This window comes from Rhinolophus hipposideros, assembly GCF_964194185.1.
Source record: "Rhinolophus hipposideros genome assembly, chromosome: 22".
Taxonomy (NCBI): domain Eukaryota; kingdom Metazoa; phylum Chordata; class Mammalia; order Chiroptera; family Rhinolophidae; genus Rhinolophus; species Rhinolophus hipposideros.
The window spans coordinates 43,836,208-43,862,870 of NC_138068.1; positions in this window are offsets into that span (position 1 = coordinate 43,836,208).

A 26,663-nucleotide genomic window follows, 5' to 3' on the forward strand; every position below is an offset into this window, starting at 1 on the left:
GAGCTCACCGATGAACAAAAGCAAAGGAGAGTCGAAGTTTGCCAAGACCTTTTGGAGAGGCAAGATGATGTTTTGGGCCATGTTATCACTGGTGATGAAACATGGGTGTACCAATACTACCCTGAAACTAAGCTTCAAAGTGCACAATGTATGTCAGCCAATTCTCCACGGCCAAAAACGTTCCGTCAGTCCAAATCAAGAGTCAAAATGATGTGGCTGACCTTTTTGATATCAGAACGGTTATTCATTATGAATTTGTACCAACTGGACAAACAGTTAACCAAGTTTACTATTTGGAAGTGCTGAAAAGGCTGTGTGAAAAAGTTAGACAACCTGAACTTTTCACTAATAATTCATGGCTCTTGCATCATGACAATGTACCAGCTCACACGGCACTGTCTGTGAGGTAGTTTTGAGCCAGTAAAAAAATAACTGTAAGGTCCACCCTTCCTACTCACCTGATCTGGCCCCCAATGACTTCTTTCTTTACCCAAAGATAAAGAAATATTGAAAGAAAGACATTTTGTTGACATTCAGGATATCAAGGGTAATACGACAACAGCTTTGATGGCCATTCCAGAAAAAAAGTACCAAAATTGCTTTGAAGGGTGGACTAGGTGCTGGCATCGGTGCATAGCTTCCCAAGGGGGGGCGGGGGGGTACTTCGAAAGTGGCTATAGTGATATTCAGCAATGAAGTACATAGCACTTTTTCTAGGGTGAGCTCATAAACTTAATTGCCTGACCTTGTATCTCATTTTTATTGACTACATGTTGAAATTATAATACGTGACATTTAATTCTAGTTAACTGAAAACTCTAAAAATTTTGTGTAAAACATGTTAGAATTGCCTTAGTAATTCAAAAGTATGTTTGCTTGATAACTCAATTATCAAATATAATAATGATTCAATTATGGATTATTACTGTTAGGAAGTACAGGATCTTGTGTAGACTATAGTTCTATTAGGAAGTACTGTGTTTTATTTTTCACAACTTTCTTTGGTAACTGACAAAGAAAAACTGACATTTTGTGGCACCCACTACATGTTGGACACTGAGCTGGGGGGTAGACATATATTCTTTCACTTCTCCTAATTTACATTTTTTGAAATTGAGTGGCTTTGACTTAATCCAGGTTTCTTTTGTAAGGGAGTATCGTCACTCCTTTGGATTACATTATTGGCTCAATGATATTCTAGAAGGAGTTTGACATGGTTGGAGGAAAACATCCTGGAGCTTCTCCTGGTCCTTTTCCCAGTAGAGACTCCCCATCCAGGAAGATCCGGTAATTTCCATGACAGAAGATTGTTTGTTACTAGGTAGCTTCTCTCTCCAGGAACTGAGAGCAATCAAGTTATGTTCTTCCTCCTGGTTCCTACTTGGGAGTGAGCATTGCTAAGAGCTTGGAAAGGGTCCTGCTTTCCTTTCTCTCCTGCAGTCTGAGAGGGAATGTACTTTGAGCTGGGAAGGGAGGGCCAGTGACACATGGCCTTACATGAGCAGGTCACCCACTTCCAGAAAGTCCTTGGCAAGAGACAGTGCAGCTTGCTAAACCCTGCTATAAACAGTTGTTTAGCTAAGGAAACCATCTGTTCCTAACTCTGGGGAACAAGCACTAACATAAAAGTAAGACACAGCCCATCCACACAATCTGGACCTCTCTGGAAACACACCACTATGTTTAACCCAGCTACTTCCTGTCTTCCGAAATATGGGAAGGAAAAGCTTGTCATAATCTTTTATTGCATTTTCAGCACATTTTTCCCCCATAGAATTTGTTCCCAACCCACAGATAGAGTTAGCTGTGATTCGGGGGAAAAAAAAAAAAAAAAAAAAAAACTAGTAAGAGACTGTTCTTTGGCCAATGTTCAGGATATGGGATGGGAGAGGCACACTGGTGTCCTGGGAGGAAAGTACCCTGGGCAGTGTGCCCAAGCATCCCACCCATGGACAGCTAACACAGTATTGGAGGCAGAAATATCACAAGCTCTTTCAGCCCTTGGGCCTCAAGCTTCTCCTGGCCTCCCAGGGCTTCATCCCTACCCACCCACCACTATCCCATTCAGGGAGCTGCTCCACTGGTGACAGCACAGTGAACCTCATGCCCAGAGGTGGTGCCCTTGCTCCCCCAAAATTGTTTAATTTTTAATTAAGTCTCCAGGACCAGAATGTCAGTCTGGGGCCAACATGGCTGAGCATGTTAGAAAGGAGTAAGACATTTTCCAAACAGAGAACAAATGACTTAATTTTCCAATGAAAAGGAAACTGAAATGTAATAGAAATGTCCCTTATCCTATGAAAATTCCACTCCTTTTCCTAGGATATCGTAAACAGTGGCACAGTTCTGGGCCAGAAGATTCACATGGTTCCCTAGCAAGCTCCTCATGGGAGTTGATCTAGTTCCCCTTCAGTTAAGAACAATCCCCAGGTGGAAGAGCTGGGGTGGGGGAGGGGGAACACCTGTGTGGACTGGCGGTACCTGAACTCCAGGTATCTGAGCCTGGGCATCTTGGCCATCCTGCATTTCCCCATGGCCACTCATTGTGTCCCATCTGTCCACTGCCTTCTCTCATCCTACACAACATTGACATCGGGGCCCCAGGGTCAGTCTCATTTGTCGGCTCTCCTGCCCCTGAATAGCGGAGCTGGGAGGCCATCTGGGAGGCTCCTGACTGCAGCCCAGCCAGCCCAAACCTCCATCGCTCCCCAGCTGTCGGTACTTTTTCTCAGGCCCTCATCACTTGCTGGCATGGAACAGATTATGTCTTTGTTGTCTGTCCCTTCTCCCCACCCCCATTAAAACTTAAGTTCCCAGAGGGAGGGAGTTGTGGTCATTACTGTATCCCTGCTTCCTAGAGCAATACCTGGCAGATAGGACTGTTGGTGAATGAATGTAGAAAGAAACATTCATCGAGATGTTTCCACCATGATTTTTACAGGTGTAACCCCTCCACTAAAAAATTCTGCACCAGAAGAGCTGAGAGACATACTGAGTTTATACACAGAATCCACAAAAGTAGCATGATTTGCCTTTTTAATGTTATTTATTTAAAAATAAACAAGAAACTGCCTAATCTTAAAGGATTGGGGCCAATATAGAGTTTAAGTACATCCCACAACTATTAATTTAATGCTGCTTATTATGTGTGAAGCATAGTGTCATGTGCTACAAATACAAAAAAGGGAAAGGGAAGAATTCCCTAAATGATATTCTGGTAGCCTCTTTCATCAGTGTGCAAGACACACCAAGGAAAGAGCTTTTATGTGGCTGGTTTGCATCTTACTCCTAGAAACATAGATGTAAAAAAAAATTCACATTTCTTTATTTTCTTTGTAATTTTAATTTAACTTATCTTTTCATAGTTGATGCATTTGTATAGTATAACCTTCAAAAAGGCACACAGTGAAAATTAAGTCACTCCAGCTCTGCAATCACCCAGTTACCTTCCTTGGAGGCAACAAGGGTAACCTGTTTCTTGTCTGTCCTTCTAGATATTTCTATTGAGATACAAGCCAGTACATATTTGTCACGCAGGGAACCCTGCTCGCTGCGCCATTTGTCGTGCAGGGTCTCAGCTCCCACTCCCCGCCCAAGAACGCAGGACACGGTAAGGCCAAAAAGGAACACCCATGGAGCCATAAGTAGGGGAGTCAAACCAATATATTCTCGCTGGCGTCTGGGCTGGAGACACAGGAAGCAGGATCTACATAATCTGCCTAATAGCAGTCCGCGCTTGCCAGCCACCATCTTCTTGCTAGCCCCCATTCCTTTTCTGCTAGCGTAGCCACAGCCGTTATATTAGTGGCCAATGGCCTACGGGTTACAGCTGACGGCCAACTAGCCACAGCTGCTGGCATCTGATCACAGTTGATGGCCATTTACTACCCGAGCCAGCACCTTTCTATGTGAGGCCGAGAGCCTGGAAACTGTTTTTTGGGGTTTTGTCCCCACACTCCACCCCTACAGGGTCTCGCCTCACAATCTACGCGACAAGCGTCTTCTGCGAGGGGCCCTGTGCAAGGAGCCTGGAGGTGAATGCACTATCCTAAACACAGCCAGGCTCTCTGGGCACAGCCAGGGTTTCTCAGGGCACCACCACAGTACTTCTGGGCACAGCCAGACATCCTGGGCTTCTTAGGGTACCACCTGTTTTCCCTGGGCACAGCCAGCTTTTCTCAGGGCACCACCACAGTACTTCTGGTCACAGCCAGACTTCCTGGGCTTCTTAGGGTACCACCTGTCTCCCCGGGCACAGCGAGGTTTTCTCAGGGCACTGCCACTCTCTCTGGACACAGCCAGGGCCTCTCAGGGCACTGCCACTCTCTCTGGACACAGCCAGACTTCCTGGACACAGCCAGGGCCTCAGGGCACTGCCACTCTCTGGACACAGCCAGACTTCCTGGACACAGCCAGGGCCTCAGGGCACTGCCACTCTCTGGACACAGCCAGACTTCCTGGACACAGCCAGGGCCTCAGGGCACTGCCACTCTCTCTCTGGGCTTCTCGGGGTACTGTGCTGGAACAACAGCGGCTCACATCAAGGTGCTTACATATTATCAATGGCGGCCAGTCAAGACACAAAAGCAAACATCAAACCAGTCCCACTACATGGTGGTATGTTCCCAAACAGTCAAGCGTCCATTAAATTAGGGATGGAAGGCAATTCCCCATAGTCCATAGTCATTCGCCAGGGCTGTCCTGGGGGTGAGGGACGACCTTAACCTCACCCTCATCTCCCATGGAGGACTCAGCAAGCGTTTCCTCCTGGGACTAAAAGTCCTGCATCCGGGCTGCCTCAGCAAGCAGTTCCCAGCCCACAGGGCGGCAACAACCTTCGCTTTCTCCGCTTTCTCCGGCCTCTGCTGGTTAGGGAACCATCCACCTCTTTCCACCCCTCCATGGGAATCGAGCTCTCCGGCAACTGCTCCTCCTGGTCTTCTGCAGACTGAGCTTTCATAGGCACAAACTGCTCCACTGCCCTTCGGAAAGCTTTAGCCAGCACCGTATCCTGCCGACTACGCCATGTGTCGGGCGGGGAACCCTGCTCGCTGCGCCATTTGTCGTGCAGGGTCTCAGCTCCCACTCCCCGCCCAAGAACGCAGGACACGGTAAGGCCAAAAAGGAACACCCATGGAGCCATAAGTAGGGGAGTCAAACCAATATATTCTCGCTGGCGTCTGGGCTGGAGACACAGGAAGCAGGATCTACATAATCTGCCTAATAGCAGTCCGCGCTTGCCAGCCACCATCTTCTTGCTAGCCCCCATTCCTTTTCTGCTAGCGTAGCCACAGCCGTTATATTAGTGGCCAATGGCCTACGGGTTACAGCTGACGGCCAACTAGCCACAGCTGCTGGCATCTGATCACAGTTGATGGCCATTTACTACCCGAGCCAGCACCTTTCTATGTGAGGCCGAGAGCCTGGAAACTGTTTTTTGGGGTTTTGTCCCCACAATATTATTTATTTTCTTGCATATTTATAAGTCTTACTCTAACCCTTCATCTCACTCAGCCAGCACCAGCAACAAAGTCCACGACACTGGTATGCTTCTCACCCACCAATCTGTGGCATGGAGGATATTCGTATCATTTTTCTATGGCCCAAGACGAACCTTGTAAATTCCCTTAATAAACTCTTAATGTAAATGTAATGATGGAGTTGTTGGCTTCTTTCTTTGGTCTCTGGACCCCAGGAAATTTTATGTAATACCTGGGACCCAGGTACCTAGGGTTATACTCTCTAGTTACACCAGAGCCACCATTCATCTCTGAGTAGGAACCCATATAATTTATCTTCTCAAGTGGGAAAGTTTTGAAAGTGACAACGGTGATGCCCATAATTGCTGTCAGGGTCAGGACTAGAGTGAAGCAAAAAAGAGCCTGGGGTGCAAAATTAAAGAAGGCATACCATCTCCAAGTCGTGCAAGTGTAAGTGACATTTGCATGACCCAGAGAGTGGCACCTCCTTAAATGTTAGGTGTCTCTCTTGCCTCTCCGTAGTCCTGCCCTGATTACTGTGGTAGACAGGGATAAAGCCACCTACCCTGGGCAAACCTGAAGATAAGCCCTCTCCCCCTCTGAGACTTTTGATTGTTACAAGACCTTCTCTTAACACCCCTCAAGTGTCTCCCCAGCAGAGGTAATAGCTCCCTTTTTTTTTGGCCACTGTTGTCTCTACCTGTCTCCCCACTGGAAAGCCCCTCCAGGAACTCAGGCAAGGAAGAAGGTAGTCTTCAAACCCCATGATAAACTCCTCTGACATAGGGAAGCAAAAGAAACCTGAACTTCCTCTTGTACTTGGAGACAGAATACCAGAGAAGGGAGACAAAAATTAATCTCCATGTGAACTAGCTGCCCTGTCCACACTGGGGGACTTTGGGGTCATCATGCCACAAAACTGGCAGATGCCAACCTAGCAGAGGATGTGAAATCTTAGTGTCTGGGACACTCACATGCAAACAGAATAGGAAGGAGATGTGGTGATGGAGCCCACATGACCCTCTTCTGGAGTATCCTTGGCTTCAGGCATAGAATGAAGGTAGTGCAGCTGCCCATTTCCCTGTCTGCTGCAATCCCAACTAGGCTGGGGTTTCAAATGAGCATCAGAGCCCTGAGTCAAGAGCCAGACCTTCACTCCAGAACCACAGGTGGGAACAAGCCCCAGCAGTTCTGAAGAAGAAGGAGGACCCCTTGTCCCTTCCTCATAGATTCTCATTTCTGTATTTCCCCTGAGCCAAGCTGTTGTGGCTCAGACAAAGACATTCCACATCAGAAGCAGAAACAACTTTCCTGTAAAAGCTCAGGGCACAGCAGAAATGTGGTGAGGCTGGCAGTGCACCTGGACGGTGGTGGGGTTTCCTTTCCTGAGTCTTGGCTCCAACCAAAGCTTCATGTCTAGTTAAAAATAACTTGATGAAGAACAGATACACTTTCTTATATCTCCTGCCAACATCTGGTCTCTCTGGAATGCCAACTCAATGTTCATCCAGACAGAGTGACCTAGACCAATTCTGTCATCCTCGCATAGAAAAAGGAGGCCCTGGGAGCAGAATAGTGCTTTCCTCAGGGATCTGGACCCAGTATGAGAAGATCAGATGATAATAAGGGTAAATAATAGACAGTCTGGCAGTTATAGGTGGAAGGTGAGCCGTGGCAGCTACTGTTCACATCAGAGAACAAATCCTACCTGGCATCAAAAAGTTGTCTTATGGGGCTATCATCAGAGACACTCATGGTGCCAGGCAATAAGGCCAGTGGAACTGGAAGGCACACCTCACTTTTACCAATTTGTTCCTCCTGAGACACTGGTTATTTGAGTTGGTTGCACATGAGACTCACCCAAAGAGCTTTAAAAATACTGATGTCTGGGCCCCACATTTGAAAGAGTTTATTTCACTAGTTGGGGTATAGTCTGGGCAGCTGCCATGCAATTCTAATGAGAAGTAAAGTCCAAGAACTACTGTCCTAATACAACTACTCCCCACTCCCCATCACTCCCTATCGCACCCCAACCTCTGCTTTTATTGCCCTCAGAGAAGGAAAGAATCCATCTCTCCAAATAATTTTACTACTTTCACAGTGGATTTAGGCATGGATGTGTCTAGGTCTTACTTTCCCACACTCTTGGAATTTCTTTGTAGAGCACTTGGGCATGTAAAGCAAATCAGACCTTTCGCTGAAGTGACCCATGTGTGTGAATGCATGAGTTTGTGCACACATGTGTGCACGTGCAGGTGTAGATAAAATTACCATAGGGACCCAGGCATTTAATCAGTAAAAATGGAAAGACACAGTTAAGCTTCTTCATAAGAGCCTGCAGATGTTCGTGCTCAGGCCCACCCTTGTACCCCATTTCAGGCAGGCACACAGCTCCTCCTCACCACTGACCCATGGAGAGGGAGCAGAGCACCAGCAGGTCCAATGCAGCTGGAACCAGGCTTCTCTCCCTTGACCAGACAAAATAGGAGATATCGCCAAGCAGAAGCCCAGAAAGTGCCTTAAATCCAGTAAATCTGCACCCACATGGTGTGATCCATGATCCACTGACTGTGTCCTTTCACCCCATAGAGTCTCTTCAAGAAATGCAATGGCTGAGAGCAGTCACCTCCCAGCTACTGTCTTCCATAGCAATTAGCCCACAGAGTAAAGAGAAATTTGAATTTTCGAAAATTCAAAGACAAAATGTAAACATGCTTGTCAGCGGACAATTTTTTCTCCTAAATAGTAACTCCAACCAAGCATAGCCCATGCACCACTCACACAGTTCTCTGTCCCTTAGGAATGGTCAACTAGCCAGACTTCCCTGGAAAGCCTCCAGGGAGGAAAGAAGCCATTTTACCATGTGGCACTCAGAAAATATACCTGAAAGCTGTCCACTTCTCTTTCGCTTCCCCATGTCCCGACAGCCTGTTGGCTGTGCTATAGATCGTTCGTGTGCCCCTCTCATGGCTGCCTGGCAGGTTCACTCCAGCCCGAGTTCATATGGACTCACCTGAGCAAGGCCCATGCCTCACTGTGCCTTCCCGAGCAGTGAGGGGGCTTGCTCCTGCCCACAGGTATAGTCCTTTCAATCTCCCTACCTCCCACTCTCCCAGAACTTGAACGAAATACTTCTTGGTACCTCAGCCTGCCTTTCTGTTAATAATATCATGTGCAGGGTAGGTCTCTGAACAGGGCAAGTGTTTCCACAGCAATGTTCGTTTACCTGTCTCAAATACATTACTCCTTCCTCAAGAAGAAAGTATCTCCAATCATGTGACCCTCATATTGCCCTAAAATCCCAGTAACTGGAGTATTGTCTCCCTCACTTTACTAAAAGTAGTTATGATTCATCTTGCATAATTTTTTGGCTCATGGCAGCAGTAAGCAGTTTAAGTGGCACAATGCTCTGAGGTGCATCCTCCAGCTGCATGAAGCCATTCTTGGCCCCCAGCAGACGACGGAGTTTTAGTCAGCTTAAGGGCCTCAGGTGACCTGGCCTACCATGAACCTCTCATTTTTTCATACTTTGACCACCTCAGAGCCCCAGAAGAATTCTGCTCTCACTCTCTGCATAAGATTATTTTCCCAGTGGCCTCTCACAAAGGCTCCCAGAGTTTGCTATCAGAGTGGCCCAGCTCATACCAGCCTCTCAGTTTCCTTAGGGCTGGCAACCTCTCCAAGCCCAGCAGCTCTCCTTCTTCAAGAACAGAAGGCATTTCAGCCTCTTTGTGTCCCTTTTCTGTGAGTATCACGACCTTTCCAAGATTCTCGGGGGTGACATCAAATGCATATGTATTTGACATTTGAATCCTTCCAGATGTGCTGCCCGACTCCCTCAACCACCTTCCCCCAAGTCTATGTGTAAACAGAAAGTGGGGAATGTGCAAATCAGCTTCACCTCTGCTTACTCCTACTCATGCTCTATCACCTGAGTGTCTTCAAGGATGTGGCTCGTTACCTCCCAGATTAAACCCTCTTAAGTCATCAATATTTGCTCACAGCAATCATCAGACATTGAGGTTCTGCATGGTCGGCTCTAGTCAGGCTATGTCCTATCTCATCTGGTAGAACCTTCATTCTTTTGGAAAGTTTTCCTCTGGGATTCTCTGACATTGGATTAGTTAATACATCATTAACCCTCAGCCAAAGTCAAACAGAAACTAAAAAATAAATGATTTTGTGGGATGGAACGAGACATGGTGGTCTCTGGAACAGGACTTTGGACATTTCTAACGGTTTGCTAGGTGAAGTTTGTGCTTGAGTTGTGGGCACATTTTGTCACCCTGAGCCTAGCCCCCCCCCCCGTTCACTCCTGTCCCAGACCTTCTTAGTCCCATGACAGCTGAACACTGTATCACCTCCACCTGGAGTGATGTTTTCTACTCTGATATTTTGCACAGTCCTGGGGCAAGCGCAGCCTTGAAACAGGAGGGGCCATGGGGGGAGACCTTCAGCAGAGACCATCCACCTTTCACCTGCAGGCTTAAGGAGGTGCTAAGGCTCCATGATATTGATAATGGCAGTGATGTTATGATACAAATCACAATGCAATTGGAAATACTCCATGGCGGGACAAGGTCTAGTGGCCCCAGCATTCAGTGGCCACCCTGCCTGACCACGCAGGAGCTTGCGGAAGAAGCTCTTACTAAAATCCGTCTCATGGGAAGCATGTGTTGGCAACCATGTGGAAAGAAACTCTCATATTTGTCATGGCTTTACTTAAAGACATGCATAGGGTGGTCTGGTCTGACACTAGCCTCAAATCTAGAAGAGGTAATAACCCTGACTCACCACCTGTTGGCTCTTTGGTGTGTGTCCTTGGCGCCCTGTGGCTTAGTGCCAACCTCTGCCTATTTGTGTCTGGCTGAGCCATTTTGTGTTTTGATCATGTGTCTCACACACACGCACACACACACACACACACACTCACCTGCCCACCAATACACATACATAATTCCCCAGAAAATTGAAATATCCCATACCCAAAAAGGTTCCACTGTCCCCTGGGGGAAAACACCATGTTTTATACAATGTTGGTCAGGCCCCAGGTTGAGTATAGTAACAGGAGAGTGGGCCTGGGAAGATGTGTTTGCATGCGTGGCTCAGGCTTGGTCTGCAGAGGACATTCTGGGCACTCCAAACAGGAGACTTGGATGCTGGTTGGGAGAAATCGAGTCTTCCGAGGGATGTAAGCATCCTAGAGTGTTGTCTGTCCATGAGGTGGCCCAGGAGTTGGGTCAGGAGCATGTTTGTCAACATATTTTGAGGACTGCCCATGCCAATATGTGCCAAGTACCAGTACTGCAGGGGTGGTCACACATCCCTGCTTCCAAGGGGCTCATGGTCTGGGAGTAGACTTAGGAGTAACTGGGGATAGACACTCGAAAGGGCACTTCGAGACAGATGCTGGGTACAGGCAAACTGTGACTGCGACGAGGACAGAAGACACCACCCCACATATCCCGGGACATTGGGGAAGGCTGCTTGGAGGAAGGAAGTCTAAACTGAGCCCCAAAGATAAATGTGAGGTAGTGGGAAAGGATGGGGTGAGAGTGTTTCCACAGGAAGACGAGAGAGCATTTCCTCAGTGATGGGCTGAGAAAGCAGAGACGCTGTCTCACTTGGCCCTGAACGCCTCTCCCAGAGGACAGAGGTTATGGTTCAAGCTGCAGTCACCAAGTCAGTGCCATGCAGGACTTGGGCTGTGAGCATCTGACTAGTGAGGAGACAGCCCCATTACACACATAAGTGCACACACGTATGAAATGCACATGTGAATACACAGGTGTGTACATGCTAGAATAAGACATGTTACATGGTAGAAGAAAACACAGGAGAGGATCAAAAGCAGGAACCCAGAAAAAATTAATATGTTGGACTTCATCATAGTTTAAAATGTCTGCTCTTTGAAACACACTGTTAAGGAAATAAAAAGACAAGCCACAGACCAGGAGGACATATTTGCAGAACACATATCTGATAAAGAACTGGCAGCCAAGCTGTAGAAAAAATTCTCAAATTCAATAATAAACAAACCACTATAAAAATGGACAATTTGAGCAGGCACTTCACTGAAAAAGACACGCATATGGCAAATAAGCAGATTAAAAGATGCTCAATGTCATCAGACATTAGGGAAATGCAAGTTAAAACTACAATGAGATACCACTCCACACCTATTAGAACGGCTCAAATAAAAGGAACTGACAGTACCAAGTGCTGGAGAGGATGAGGAACAACTGGAAATCTCATATGGTGATAGTGAGAATGCAAAATGCTATGGCCACTTTGGAAAACAGTTTGTCTTAACTACTTAAAGTTAAGCAAATACCATACGGCACAGATGTCCCACTCTGAAATTTACCCTACAGACATGAAACCATGTCCACGCAGAAACCTGTATGTGAAGTTTATGGCAGCTTTATGCATGATCACCAAAAACTATAAACAATCCTAATGTGCATCAAACAGTTAACAGATACACAAGCTGGGACACATCCGTACAGTGAAATATTACTCAGCAATAACAAGGAAAGAACTACTTATTTGTGCACCATAATTTGAGTTGAATAATGCATCTCAAATGCATTATGCATATGAAAGAAGCGAGACTCAAAAGGCTACATATGGTAAGATTCCATTCATATGACATTCTGCAAAAAGAAAACCATAGGGACAGAAAACAGATCAGTGGTTGCCAGGAGCTGGGAAGGGAGAGAGGGTTGACTATGAAAGGGCACAAGGCAACTTTTGGGGATGATGAAAATATTTATTTATGTTGATTTGGGTAATAGTTACACAATTATATAAGTTTATCATAGAATTGTACAGCTAAAAAGGATTATCTTATTGCATGTAAACTAAACCCTCAATAAACCTTTAAAAAGGTGCAGTTAATTGCAATACAGTGATGTGGTTAGAGTTCCGGGAGTACAGTCAAGGAGCTCAGTGAGCAAAAGTTGGCACTGTTCGACATTTTAGCACCTGATGGGTAGAGCAGAGGAAGGCTCTAACTTCCAGACAGAGAACCGTAGCATAGGGCAGAAACAAGGTGGGCTGAGCTATGGGAGGCTGGCCCTGGCAGGGAGACAGCCCCATTACACACATATGTGCACAAACATATGAACATGCACCTGTGCATGTGCAACACACACATGCTATAATAAGACATGCTACATGGTAGAAGAAAACACAGGAGAAAATAAAAAAGCAGGAACCAAGAAAAAATTAACATATTGGACGTCATCATAAAGAGAGGAGTATCCTCCTGGGAGAAAGAAGGCAGTGAGGAGCTGAAGCAGAGGGTGTGAAGTACCCCCAGGTTTCTCACCACTGAAAACCCGTATGCAAACTGCTTCCCACCACCACCCCACCAAATTCACACATCCAGTCATTCAAAAGGTCTAGAAGTGACGGAAGAGTCTGGGGTTGTAGGAAGGGGTCCACCCCAAGGAAGGCCTTCACCCAGAGCCAGGCCCAGAACTTTGACTCCAGAAGATCCACCAACATCATATCAGACACATCAAAATGTACCATGACCTCCAGCAACTGTTAGGCAGCAACATATGGGATCACTGATATTTTACTGTTTTTGACCTACAAAAATGGCAATACTATATGATTCTACCCAATATTTATTTTGCTATAAAAACCTGAAGGGATTTCTACCAATTTAACTTCAAAATCATTTCACTAATGGTAACTCGTTATTAATGTACAATTGGCTAAGACATCTTGGCAATTACCATACATACTTGGAAATTCTTGTGAGAAAAATTAACCAGTTGCTTTCAAATGTAATGACATTACTAAATAACATGATATTTAATAGCTAATTCATAACTCTAATGTTTTACAGACATTTAAACGCTGCAATATTTCATAATTTTTTCTGGTCAAGCTCCTTTTTAAAGAACATCTTTGTTGGGGCATCATTTACATGTAGTGAAATGTACAGACCTAAAGTGTATGGTTTGATCCATTCTGACAAACGTATGCACACAGCCTTATCAAGATACATATTTTCATTAGCCCAGAAAGTTTCCTCTAGTTCTTTCCCAGTCAACCCCTCCCAAGCAACCTATAATCTGATTTTTATCACCATGGATTATTTTGCCTTTATTAGAACTTAAACAGAATCCCATGTATGTATTCTTTTGTGTCTGGTTTCTTTCACCTAGCATGTTTTTGGAATTCACCCATGTTGTAACATATACAATGGTTTATTTCTCTTTATTGCTGAATAGTATTCCAATGCATGAATGTACCACAATTATTTTCCATTTTCCTACTGATGTGCAATTTGGTCATTTCCAGTTTGGGGTTATTATGAATAAAGCTGCATAAATATTTGTGCTTAAATCTTTTTGTGGACATATAATTCCATTTTTCCTGGATAAATAATTAGGGGTGGAATTGTTCAATCATAAGGTAGACATATGCTCAGCTTTCTAAGAAACAACTAAAGGGCTTTCCAAAGTGGTTGTTGTATCTCATCTTCCCATTTGCAATGAGCAAGAGCCCAACTACCCCTTAGCTCACCGGCACTTGCTGTGGTTAAGCTGGTTCAATGTAGCCATCCCAATGGTATGTGGCGGAACTTCGTTATGATTTAATCTGCATTCCTCTGAGGCTTAAGGAGACTGAGCACCTCTTCATGGTCTGTGGACCTTTCCTATATTTAGCCTTTATGTAAAGTGCCTCTAAAGGCCTCTGAAAGTTTTGGGGCCTAACTGTTGACACCCAAAGGATAAACAGTGCTTCCATGATTTCCCTGGCCCCACCCTACCCGACTCTCCCTTTACCCGCCCCTCCCGCCCCCGGCCTCCCAGACTCCTTCCCCTTATTCAGAAGCCTTAAAACCAATATACCCCTGAGCCTTCGGTGTTGGGGGACAGAGGTGATATCAGCCTTGATGCAAGCATTTCTTCAGCAAAGAAAGTTCTCCCTTACAGGGATTCTGATGCCAGCTATGAGGGAACAATTTTGGGCCATCGTGTTACATATAAACCACTCATGTGTACAGCAGGTATTCTATAAACGCCAGTTCCCTTACCACTTTCACTCCCACATTGTCTGTACTACTGAGGGAGAAAGAAGCTGGTGAAATTGGATTTCCGATCCCAAGGGCCCACTCTCCCAAGGGATCCTCCAAGGACAATGTAAGAGTTCCCTGTTCCCAGGGCAGACTAAGGCTGAGCCAGGTCTCAGCCAGCCTTCCTGATTTGTGCATCCAGCCCCCAAATCTCACCAGTTTCCCTAAACCTCACCCCACACCGATGCTGCCTTTGGCCTGGTCCAGGGTGCTTACAGCCTCCAGCAGGCCTGTGCTTCCAGGCAAGTGCTGAACAGTTCCATGTGTAACTCCTCTTGGGCTCTCTGTATCACTGTCAATCCTCAATCCTTCCCTCCAACATCTCCTCCCTGGCTAAATGGACATTTCTTCCCATCTTTTTGGTCTGTTCATTTATGGGTGATAATTTGTTCAGGGCAGTGAAGGGCGCTGTGGACAAGGGGACAAAAGACATACAGGCAGGTCTCTGCAACCGAAGAGCCACTGACTTTGTATGAGGTTCTCAGCCCATGAGAAGGGCCTGACAGGGGAGGCCCCAGAAGCTCCCTCAGTTTGAGCCTCAAGACAGATGTCAGAGCATCATGTGCAGTTTTATCAGAGAAAACGGGGGAAGCTCAAAGTGCCATAGGTGGGACAGTGAGCAGTGACCTTAAGGGGTCACAGGAGCCTAGAGAGGCCCTGGTTTCCAGGCTTTGGCCATCATTTTGGGTGAGTCATGCGCTCAGGAGACCTGTGCCCAGAACAAACTGGCTTCCTCTGTCCCAGGCATCCTTCCCCGAAGCTGTCCTGTAACACTAGCTTGAATCCCACCACAACTCTGCAGTTAAGTCAGGGCTTTTGTTCTGGTGAGATTGGGCCTTTATGTGGGGCCACCAAAGTTCCACCGCCTTCTTTCCTGGCCTCCTCACTGCCCCCGATCCTCAGAGAAACTCACCAGCAAAGATTCAGAGGAGGCGATGCTCCAGGAAGATGTTGGGTGTTGTTGGACAATGACACAGGGAAGGGGTGGCAGCAGAGGGGAAGGGCACTTTGTTCTGGGAGAGAATGTGGAGGCAAGGGGCCACAGAGGGCAGGCCAGCCACACCCAGACCTTAGCCTCAGCTATTTCCACCTGAGAGATGTTGCATCATTCAGAGCTGCCGGGCAGAGGGACAAGGAGGAAAGGGCAGACCCCTGAGCCACACAGAAAGGATCCAGATGCCAAGGGTGCCAACACAGCGGTGAGTCCCTTGGAGGAGATAACATGGTGGTGACAACACTCAGATGCCAGCCAGGCTCTGGGAAAATAATGATTTCTTTTTTCATGAGCAGGTAGCTTTTGGAATCATATTCTGGAAAAAAAAAATAGTAATCTGCAATGAAACCCACTTTATAACTCCCTCAAAGATGAGATGTGTTTAAGTGTAATACAGAACTCCAATGAGTTGTCACCAGACATGGAGGGCTTAGGGCTGGCCACTTCTGTCACCTCTGGACTACACATGCCAGAGTGACACGTGCCCTGGGAATTACAGAGTGCTACCAATCAAAGTTCTATGAGCAGGTACCATCTAAACAGGAATTTTCCAGAGTGACTCCTCACTCTCTTCTCTGTGAAAGAACCCCAGTGTTCTGTCAAATGCCCCTCATTTCTAAATGACAACTCAGAGCCTAGTGATGACCTAGAGGGGAGGGCATTCCACTGTGTTTACTTTGAGAGAAGCTGTGTAAACCATATTTTTCGGAATTAAAAATAGCTGTCTGATGATTATTTCAAATGGTTTCTGTCACTTTTTCTGACATGTTGCCACAGCAAGAGGCCTGCCTTTGATGCCAACTACCTTTCATTTGAATAATGTAAAATGTATAAATTGTACCTAAATTATGTTTAAGTGTGTGTGTGTGTGTGTGTGTGTACGCGTATGTAAACCTACTGAGTCATAAAAGCCAGCCTTGATAATGCACAGAATCTACAATCATCATCTGTGCTACTTGATTGTGGGGCTGGTCAGATGTCATGCACGGCACAGGGGCTGGTGATCTGACCAAGGATAAAAGCAAGAAGCTGCCAGGGTCTCTCACAAAGAATATGGTCCTGTGGTTGTGAAAAAGAAGAACATTAAGTAAAATAACCTGTTGTTCATGGGAAATTTCTTTTGATTGTTCTATAGTTGGCATACTATATAACAACTATTATGTAATAGGGTACTAAAGTTAGGCATCACCCACAAAAACGTATGGGCAGTAGTTCACCCTAGACCTTAGTATCTTTAAAAACCAGTGCTTCCAGCCTGATACTTAATGCTTCTTTGAAAACCGGGCTCACAGTCATCTACTGCTACGTAAATACCACCCCAAAACCAGTAACTAAATACTATATGTTAACTCTCACAGTTCTGAGATGACTGTTTTCAGGGAGGTGGTTCTCAGTCGGGCTTTCTCAGGAGATTCTGTCAGACAGTAGTTGGCACTGGAGTCGTCAGACAATACAGTCAGGCTGAACATTCGAGATGGCTGTCATGGGCTGAACCATATTCATTCTCCAGAATTCATAGGTTAAAGCGCTGACCCCCAGTATCTCAGAACATGACCTTATTTGGAAACTGAGTTGTTGCAGGCATAACTGGTTAAAATGAGGTCATGCTGGAGCAGGGTGGGCCCCTAATCCAATTACTGGTGTCCTCATAAACGGAAAATTTGGACACAGGGAGAAAGCCGTGTGAAGATGAAGGCAGAGATTGGGGTGATGCAACAGAAGCCAAGGAACACCAATAGTTGCCAACAAACCAGCAGAAGCTAGAAGAAAAGCATGGAACAGCTTCTCCCTCCCAGACTTCAGAAGGAACCAACCCTGCCATCACATTGATTTCAGACCTCTGGCCTCCAAAACTGAGACACCATACATTTCTGTTGTTTGAGGAACCCACTCTGCGGTACTTTTTTACACAGCCCAGGCAGACTAATAATTGGCTCACTCACACAACTTTCAGGTGATGCTGGGAGCTCAGTTGGCACTGCTGACACAAGTGCCTACACATGGCCTTTCTGTGTAACTTGAGCATCTCATGCAATTTGGAGTGTGGATTGTGAAGGTGAATGTCCTGACAGGAAACATCCTGAGTGAGCCAGCCCAAGAGAGCAGGGTGGAAACTGAGGCTTCTCATGGCCAGAGCATCCTGGAACATCTCCTCTGCTGCTTTCTATTGGTCCAGCAATCCCTAAGGCTGGCCCAGATCCAAGGGGAAGGGAATCAAAGACCCCGTCTCCTTGGAAAGAGCAGCAAAGAATTCTCAGCCATCTCTAATGAACCACACAAGCTATATCAACAAATGAAGTTTGCATGCGTTAATACTTCTACATCTGTGCTATGAGGTATTATTATTTTCAGAAAACAATAGAGAATGAGCTCAGAGGAGACCTAAGGAATCTACTCCTGAATGAGGAAAGTCTCTGCACGTTTGGGTATGAAAGGGAGTGTCCTCTGGGGGCAGAGAGGAACAGGGGTAGCTATTCTAAATAAAAGGTCCAGCAACATGAATGAACTGCAGTAGAACAAACTTAATGAACTAAAATGCAGCCACATGGAAACACCATTAAACAGAAACGGGCCACAGAAATGGTAAACATAATAAAGAACTCTACAGCATGGACACATATCAGGGACTCCCATACCAAAAACAGCACCCAATTTCAGGGTACTTCCTGGGATCCCATGTCTTGCTCAGTCTGTGAACCTTGTCCACTCATGGCTTCATGATGGAAAACAGGGAGGCAGGTGGGAAGGGGAAGGGGCTTACCACTGGGCAGTGGTACCCATCTGCTTATAAAACGAGCTGTGTCTGAACTGGCCCATCCTAGAATGTGGGGGTGTGCTGCCACACTAGAACCTGTTCGTCTTGGAGCTGAGGTGCTGTTGCAACAATTTGCCAGAGTCTTAATGATGTGCTAAGTAGGACATGACTCTGGGGCTCAATCTTCCAATGACTGGTAAAGATCTCGTTTCTCCCTGCAAAGAGGGATGAGGAGGAAAGCACTCTCCAGGCAGCTGGTTCACCATGGAGGCAGCAGCAACAGTGGTTAGACAGAATCCCTGGTGCACTTCTGATTCCTTACCCCACTTCGCCTCCAATATTACCTTAAAAGAGCAAAATATTATGTGAGATGTGGCAGATAATGGAAAGCTTAAAGGGAGAAGGGACTGAGGGTGGTTTTCTCAAGGTGATTTCCAACAGGAAGTTACTGCTCAGACAGCAGGGACCCTGCAAAGAGCCACTTCCCCCGGGGGCTATGTCTCCACTCCCAACAGGATGAGGAGAAAATGTATTTACAGGTCTGCTAAAAAGCAGATTTCTAGAACTGGAGGCAAGGCAGGGGAAGAAGTGACTTATATTCCCTCTTTTCTCCTGCTTCAATTTTGTAGCAGTAGCCTTGAGTAAAATCTAGTCTCTGGAGTACTCCCCTTTTCTCACAGATTTCCTGGTCAAGGCCCAGGTTTGGAAAGACATGGAAAGGTTCAGATCCCAGATCTCCCACTTAAGAAGATGTGTGATATTGAGCTATCCCCATTGTTTTTTGATGCTACAAATGGGGGTAATATTTATTTCATAGAATTGTTAAGAGATTAAAAAGATAACAAGAACCGTTCATACACTGCCTGGCACATATTAAGTGTTTAATAACTAGTAATTAACTATTATTTTCAGTGTTCTGAGACTTCCTGCTTGATTACAAAGCTGAGCACCCAACGGGAAATTAGCTGAATACAATGCACATATCAAAATCAACTAGAAAATGGGACTGTAAATAAGCCACACTGTGTGACACATCAAAGGGGGATATATATTCTGTTCATATGCATCTGGCTGGTTTTGCTGTCTCGTTTTGCAAAACTCACCAATGGGCTAAAGGCAAAAGATGGAAAGTGCAAAGCCAGCATCCTGCCTTAAATCTTGGGTACACTGAGGCAGAGGATCCAGGAAACCAAGATCCAGTTCTCAGACCCTCTCTGTCATCCACGGATCTACAGCACCGCTCAGCAGTGGAGCACCTACATTTTCAAATATTTTTCCAGGTGCTTGCATGTGGCTGCATTCTCAGAATTATACACTGCACAGACGAGGCTGCCTACACATCACACTTGCTTTCAATGGTCATGCAACATTCCCTGACAGAGCAGGAATCTGTTGTCCTTCTCTGGGGGGCCTCATTTGAGGATTCACTTCCAGTGCTAGAACCAGGGGTGGCTACTCCAGACCAAAGTAAGCAGTGACTGTGATGGGGAAGTTCATCTGGGCATCTATCTCTAGCCCAGTGAATACAGTGATGGGGCCAACCCATGCCTTACATCAGGTGAGCTCAGAAACGTGTGCAGAGCTTAGAGGTCCAGCCTCTCTAGCCTCCAAGACATCACCAAAAGGTGGTGCCCACGAAAGTGTGCCACTCAGATCTCTCCCCAAGAGAAGCTGGTGGACAGGCTGCCATATCTTCAAGACCTTTGTGGCATTCCCACCAAGGCCTTCCTCTCCCCAGGCTGCTCCCAGCTGATTACTGAGCACAGCAGGGTCTACTGGAATCAGGTCATCTGACCAAATGGGACCCCTTGGCATCAGGGCTCCCCCTGGGATGACTAGGATTTCTCAGAGCTCTCCTTCCCCAATCACCCATTTTCCCTCTCTCGTGTCACAGGTGTCAGAGCTGCACTGTACTACCTCCCTGAATCCTTTCTTCTTTATAGACAAGGAGCTCCCAGTAAATCTCTCACCTGTCAGACTTCATCTTGACATCTGCTTCCTGAACTGAAACATCATCCAAATTCACCTTGAGCATCTCTAATGGCAAGTACTCTCAAGGAAATCTGTTTCACTATGGCATGATTAAAAAGTTATTCCTTATTATAGCAAAGTGCTGGCACAAATCAGATTTCAACTCAGATGATTCAGATAGGAAACTTTAATGGAGGAAGTTGTATGCAGGTGTAAGGGAATAAACCAGGGATGATCAGGCACCTGGAATGGGCTCATGGGGTTGTGGGGCTCCATGTTCCTACAGCCTAGTAGAACTGGAGCCATATGGCGTACAGCCACTGCAAGATGTGGTACCAAGGCAGAGAGGGGATGGGGAAAGAAGTTCCACAACCCCGCAGCACAGGCTGCAGTCTGCAATAGCACTCAACATGGCAGGGACAGACTCTGATGTTTTGGGGAGAGGCAAAGAAAGAGCAGCTCCACTTACCAAACTGCCATGCCCTTTTGTGCCCACTTGTGGGTGACTGCGTATCTTCTTGTTGCTATTCTCATTTTATGTCCTACCCAGGATTCCCCTAATATTTACTTTTACATTTTAGCCTAACACTTACTCCCCTCTGTTTCGCACTACAAGCCTCATGATGAAGCACTGACCTCTCCACCCAGCACACTCCTTCCTGGGAGTCCCTGGTGCTGTCAACTGAAGCCAGAATAGCCTTTCATGCAGGCTATGGCTCAGATCCACTGGGACCGTGAAATCATCTCCCTCCACACACTTTTCTATCTTGGGCGGAAACCCTTGGCCAACTCAATATGTTTACCAAATCACAGAACTCTGTGAACTTCTTGTTGAGGGCCATGATTCCAGATGTCAAAGACTGCTGAAGCCCGCCTCACTCCAGGGACTGTTTGTGGTTGGAACTAGCTTTCCAGCTGACTATGGCCACCCTCAGCCAAGATTCCAGGTCTCTAGCAACCACACATAGGACACTACACATCCACTCAACGCTTTGAAACCAGAACCAGAGTCCAAGGAAATTTCACCATCGTTGAGTTATCATATACAAAATACATGAAACATACAAAAATCCAAATTTACTCAATAAATCTCAAGGGAGTTGATTACTTAAGCCTGTATTTTATGCAAATAGCCATGTGATGCATAAGGCCTGGATTTTTATCGTAGCAGAAGCTTTACTGATGTACTGATCCAAACCTGAAGCCATAGCTCTTACATAAAAGCTAGGAAGCCATGACATTGGGTGGAAATAAAGGACCCTTTTTATCAGCTGCACCTGGGTCAGAAGATAGCATTCCCGACTATATAACTCTTACACAGGAGAAATAGGGTTTAAAGTTACAGCAAGATTTATATTCTGAAAACTATATAACAACATTACAGAAAGTATTTAAAAATGATGAAATTCTTTGATTTTTAATGGAATTCTCTCTTTCTCCAGATGCACATCTGCTGCAGAAATAAAGAATCATCTTGAATCAACTATCTAATCCCACCCTAAGAGGAACATTTATTTTCCTGGAGCCATTGACCAGGTAGAGTGAAAGCCCAAGTCCCCACCCAAATGGCAACATGCACTCCAACATCCACAAACCCTGCACTACCCCTCAGAGACCTTGGGGGACCCAGGGCCCTGGCACTAATTGGCCCCTTTGCACTGGCTCTTTCACACAAGCCACCCAGCTGAGCCCAGTGCCTATGGGGACAAGGAGCTCACTCCTTGTGTGCTGAGCAGAGTGCCGGCGAGCTTTGCTCACCACTGCTTTTTCAGTATGAGCACAGGTCTGGCCTGGCCCAGAGTGGATGCCAAGTCCGTGTATTTACATGCCTGCCCTCTGGAACTACCTGGGAAGGCTGATCTTTACCTGAGCCCCATGGTGCTGGAAAACAAGGGAGGTAAGAAATCCCCCCACATTTTGAGTTCTAGAAAGGAGTTACTGCAAAGGACCACCTTCCCTGTAAGACTTAGATAAGATGCAAGCGTTACACCCTGTTTACTTATAACAAGAACAGACATAGACCTCCAGATTCCCATCTTTGCCTCATCTATGATTAGCTGGACTGTTTGTCTCCACTGATCAGTGGAAACAAAATGCTTGTTAGCCAAACTTGGGTTGAGAGTCTGTACTTCTCCAAGCCCTGAACTTTGTCCCACACCCAGCCTAAGCCAGCACACAGACCTCCCTACTAGCCCCTCCTGAAAACAGGCAGATGCCATCTGATTACATTACAGTACTTCCAACCTTTACCTCACGTCCCAGCTGAGTCTTTCTAGCCTTTCCTCCTTATTAATGGAAAACCCTTTTTGTCTAACCATGGAGACTCTGGCAGACTATAGTCACAGTGTTTTCCCTGTGGCAATTGTCCATTTCTCCTCCTTGCAATAATCTTTTCCAACAGTCTCTCCTCACTCAGACCAATGTATTTTTATTTGCAATAAAAATGCAATCACCATGCAATCACCATCTTCATTACCACACACATACCTGCCATGAGTTCAGTTATTGTTTATACAAAAGAGTGAGAAAGAGAGAGAAAAACTGAGGCCCATGCCACAGTCAGTGAGGAAGTGCTGAAGCCAGTCTCTGAGCCAAGCCTCCCCACTTCTCACTGAATTCACAATCCATTTCCTGAGCTTCACCCATCCTACCTCACTGTCTCCACAGCTGAATAAAGAGCTTCTAGTCTCCACGAGATCCTGCCCAATGATTGCTCAGGATTCCTTCTCTTTGAACTCCGAAGTGGCTTCTGTTCCCCAAATCAGCCAGAAGGTAGACTTAGCATTTCTTTCCATTTAAGAGCTTTAATTTACAAACCTCCAAGAGAAAAGTGGGTCAATAAACAAAGTCAGTTGTGTTGTCCTTCCACAGAGTTGAGAAGGTGTGATGGAGATTGTGTGCCAGACCCCCATGGCAATACCATGGCAAATCTCTTCTTAAATGTGACCCATATCTTCTCACCCAGAGGTGGGCCTGTGTTTCCTACACTGAAAACAGGACTCATGATACCTCAGACAGGAACTGTGTGACTTCTGATATGAACAAGGTAATAAAGGAATCAACTACCGCCAGTGTCTGTTTCTCTCTCCCCCACCCTTCCTCTCTTTCCTCTCTCTCCTCTCTCCCTCCTCCCCCTTTTCTTCTCTCTCTCCATCTCCCTTTCTGTGTCTCTCCCTCACTACCCAAGCTCACCCATGGGACTAGCTATATTGGAAGCCCAGAAAGCCATGTGGGAAGGCACACAAAGAGTCCCAGCTGAGAGACCCTGCAGCAGCCTCTGCAGGCTTGTAGATGAATAAAACATCAGGTGATTCCAGTCCCTGGCCTCTGCGGCTTACAGCTGCAAACATGCCATCCCGCTGTGTCATGTCTGAATTCCTGACTTAGGGACACTTTGAAAGACAGTAAATGATTATTGCTGTTTGAAACCTCAGGTTTGGAAGAAGTGTATTATGCAAAAATGGACAACTGTCCAGACGTGGGCAAGACTGTCAGCAAGCCCTCCTCCCCCTGTACACCCTCAGCCTCTTCGCCTGTGGCCTTCCCACAACCAGCCTCTCTCTTCTGCTTTCTCTTTAACTGAAGGCCTGTTGCTCATGCCTGGCATTGTCCCTCTTCTCTCTGTGGGTCTGTCTGCAGCCACTTATGCCACGTGTTCCTGCCACAGCAATCCCTGCAGGCCATGATCCAAAAGCCAGGTGATCTACAGGAGATGCAATTTCCCAATTAGAAATGATATTTCAGATGAAATGCCGTGAGAGCTTTCCTGCCGCTGTACAAGTCATTCCATGGGTAATTGCAATAACAAAATGACTTCTAGAAAGAAGTCACTAATTGGAATCATTTTTATGCCATGACATTCAACCAAATCTGAAGTCTAATTCCAAACACACTACCCCGGCTCTGCCACCTCTTCTCCCTCAGCTCCTTGGAGCAAACAAGCTCTACTGCTCTTGGGAGGTTTCCCCAGACTCCGACTGCAAGTCCCTCCCTCCATCATTTACCACCAGACAGCCACTCCTGCCTTCACTTCCTGCCTGGACAAGCCTGGGTCCCAGGGTCTAGCACAACACACCAGGGCTGGGTGGTCATCAGGTCCCTGGGGTTTTCCCGAGCGCAGGACTGTTGTGCCCCTCTTCCTCCCTCCTCACCTCTTCTTCCCACATGTGGCCTGTGCTCCTACTTCACTGGGGGCGGGGGGAAGGTAAAAGTAAACAGTGTCCAACTCTTCCCCTTATCTCCTTACCACAAATCCAAAGCCTATGTTCTGGCTGTCAGCTCCTGCCTGATAAGGCAGGTGAGACCAGGGCGTCTCTACCTGACACCCAGCCCTCAGGGTCCTCAGGAACCCACCACTCACTGTCCCCTTCCCCTCCCCACCTGCACCATGCATTCTCCTCTCCCTCCACTGGGTCAACCACCACCACAAAATAGAGTCGCTCTCCGTCTAACACAGCGAAGCCATTCACTTACCCATCCCTACGAGCACCTAGCCAGGCCCCCACTTCTCTCCTGAATGCTATTTTTTCACTCCAGACAAGCTCATCCATCCCAGAGGATGTGAATAATCCGATTAACCATGATGCCCAATTGTAAACCAGGCCGTATTCTCCCCTGACCTCCAGTTTTGATTTTCCAATTGCCACATGTGCATCTCAGGGACCTCACACCAGGAGTAGGCTCAGATGGGGCTCCAGCTTTTCTCAGCACATGGTAGTTGAAGGCAGAAATCCTGATTCCTCCCTTTTCCTCACCGTCATCAGCAATTCATATTAATATAATCTCCAAAATGCATCTCACACATGCTCCCTTTTTTCCATTTTCATAGGAACTACCTCCCTTTGCCACTCTGACCATGTTCCTGAACTACTTGAGATGCCTCCAAATTGCTTTCACCCTCATCCAATACCAGCATCACAAATACCACCATCACCACCACCATTATCATCACTACCCTCACCACTACCATCACCACCTCTACCACTATCAGCACCACCATCACCACCAGAACCACCACCCTCACCTTCACCACCACCCCCACCACTAGCAGCACTAACACCACCACCACTACCATCATCACTCCCAGTTTCCCCACCCACCACTCTGCCCCCCTCAGCTCTCTAACACATTTCCCAAAGAGCCACAGGAGTAATGCCCTTTGATGTACATGGATTATGTCACAGCTGTGCCTAAAACTTTTCCACTGGCTTCCCATTATGTAAGAACAAGATTTTTCTGTTTCTTGTCATCTGGGCTCAGCATGAGACCCCCTCCAGCCTCATCCCCTGCGACTTTCTCCCCCCAACATTGTGCTCCAGCCATTGGGGTTGTCCTGCTTCTTGAACATTCCAAAATTTTATCTCCTTCAAGACCTTTGCATTAACTGTTCCCTTTGCCTAAAATGATCTTCCCCTCCTCATCTTTAAGGACTTAGCTTAAATGTCCACTCTTAGAGAAATTTTCTCTTGACAATTTTATCTGAAGCCAGTCTTCACATCCTTACTCTCTTGTCACTTATTCTTCATGATTCATTTATTTTCAAGTATGCAGAGTTTTCTAGGTTCTATCTCATTCCCCTATTTGTTTCCTTCATAACACACAAGTGTATTCCAGGTTTGTCATTTGCAGGGGGGTGGGATGGGAGGGGGGCAGAGAGGGAGGGTAGTCTCTTTTCAATACTCATGGACAGGGCCATGACTCTTATTTACTGCTGCATCTCTAATGTCACTAAGTCAACACTTAGTTACTATTTGTTGAATAAATGAGTGAATCAGCAGGTGAATGAATGACTATGTATTATGGAGCAACAACAAGCATACTCAGGTTGTTATTTGTAACCCTTAATCCTAGAAGACAAGAAATGGTGCCAAGTGTTTTCATCTGCTAATGTTTCCTGGTATGGGCCCTCTCAGGGATATTGAAAAATAGGACAAAAATTCAGTAACTTGTTAATCACAAGAAAAGAGTTGCCCTTTCTCCACAGACTCAAGGAAGGAGGCATTGCTCTGATTCGCACACTCTGTTCGGGAACTTCTGATAAAGAGTTGACACAGCAAGGCCTCTGGGACCGTTGCCAGCTGTGTATCAACAGTCCATGGTGAGGTTAGTATTGAAGTGCTTTATTCCTAGGAATGAAAAGAGGCAGGGAGGAAACTGTGGGTCTGTCTCCCCCACTGGAAGCTAGGTACCTTCAGTCACCTGGTATTATGACTACCACTCGTATTATTGAACTAGTCACATACAGGTGGCCTTCATCACTGGGATTCTGAGATAACAATATATTATTTTATTGCTTGGCTGATGAAACTTAGGGAAGTTGTTTCCCTTTGTGTTTGTCTCTAGATTTTTCTCTCAAAAATCAGCTTA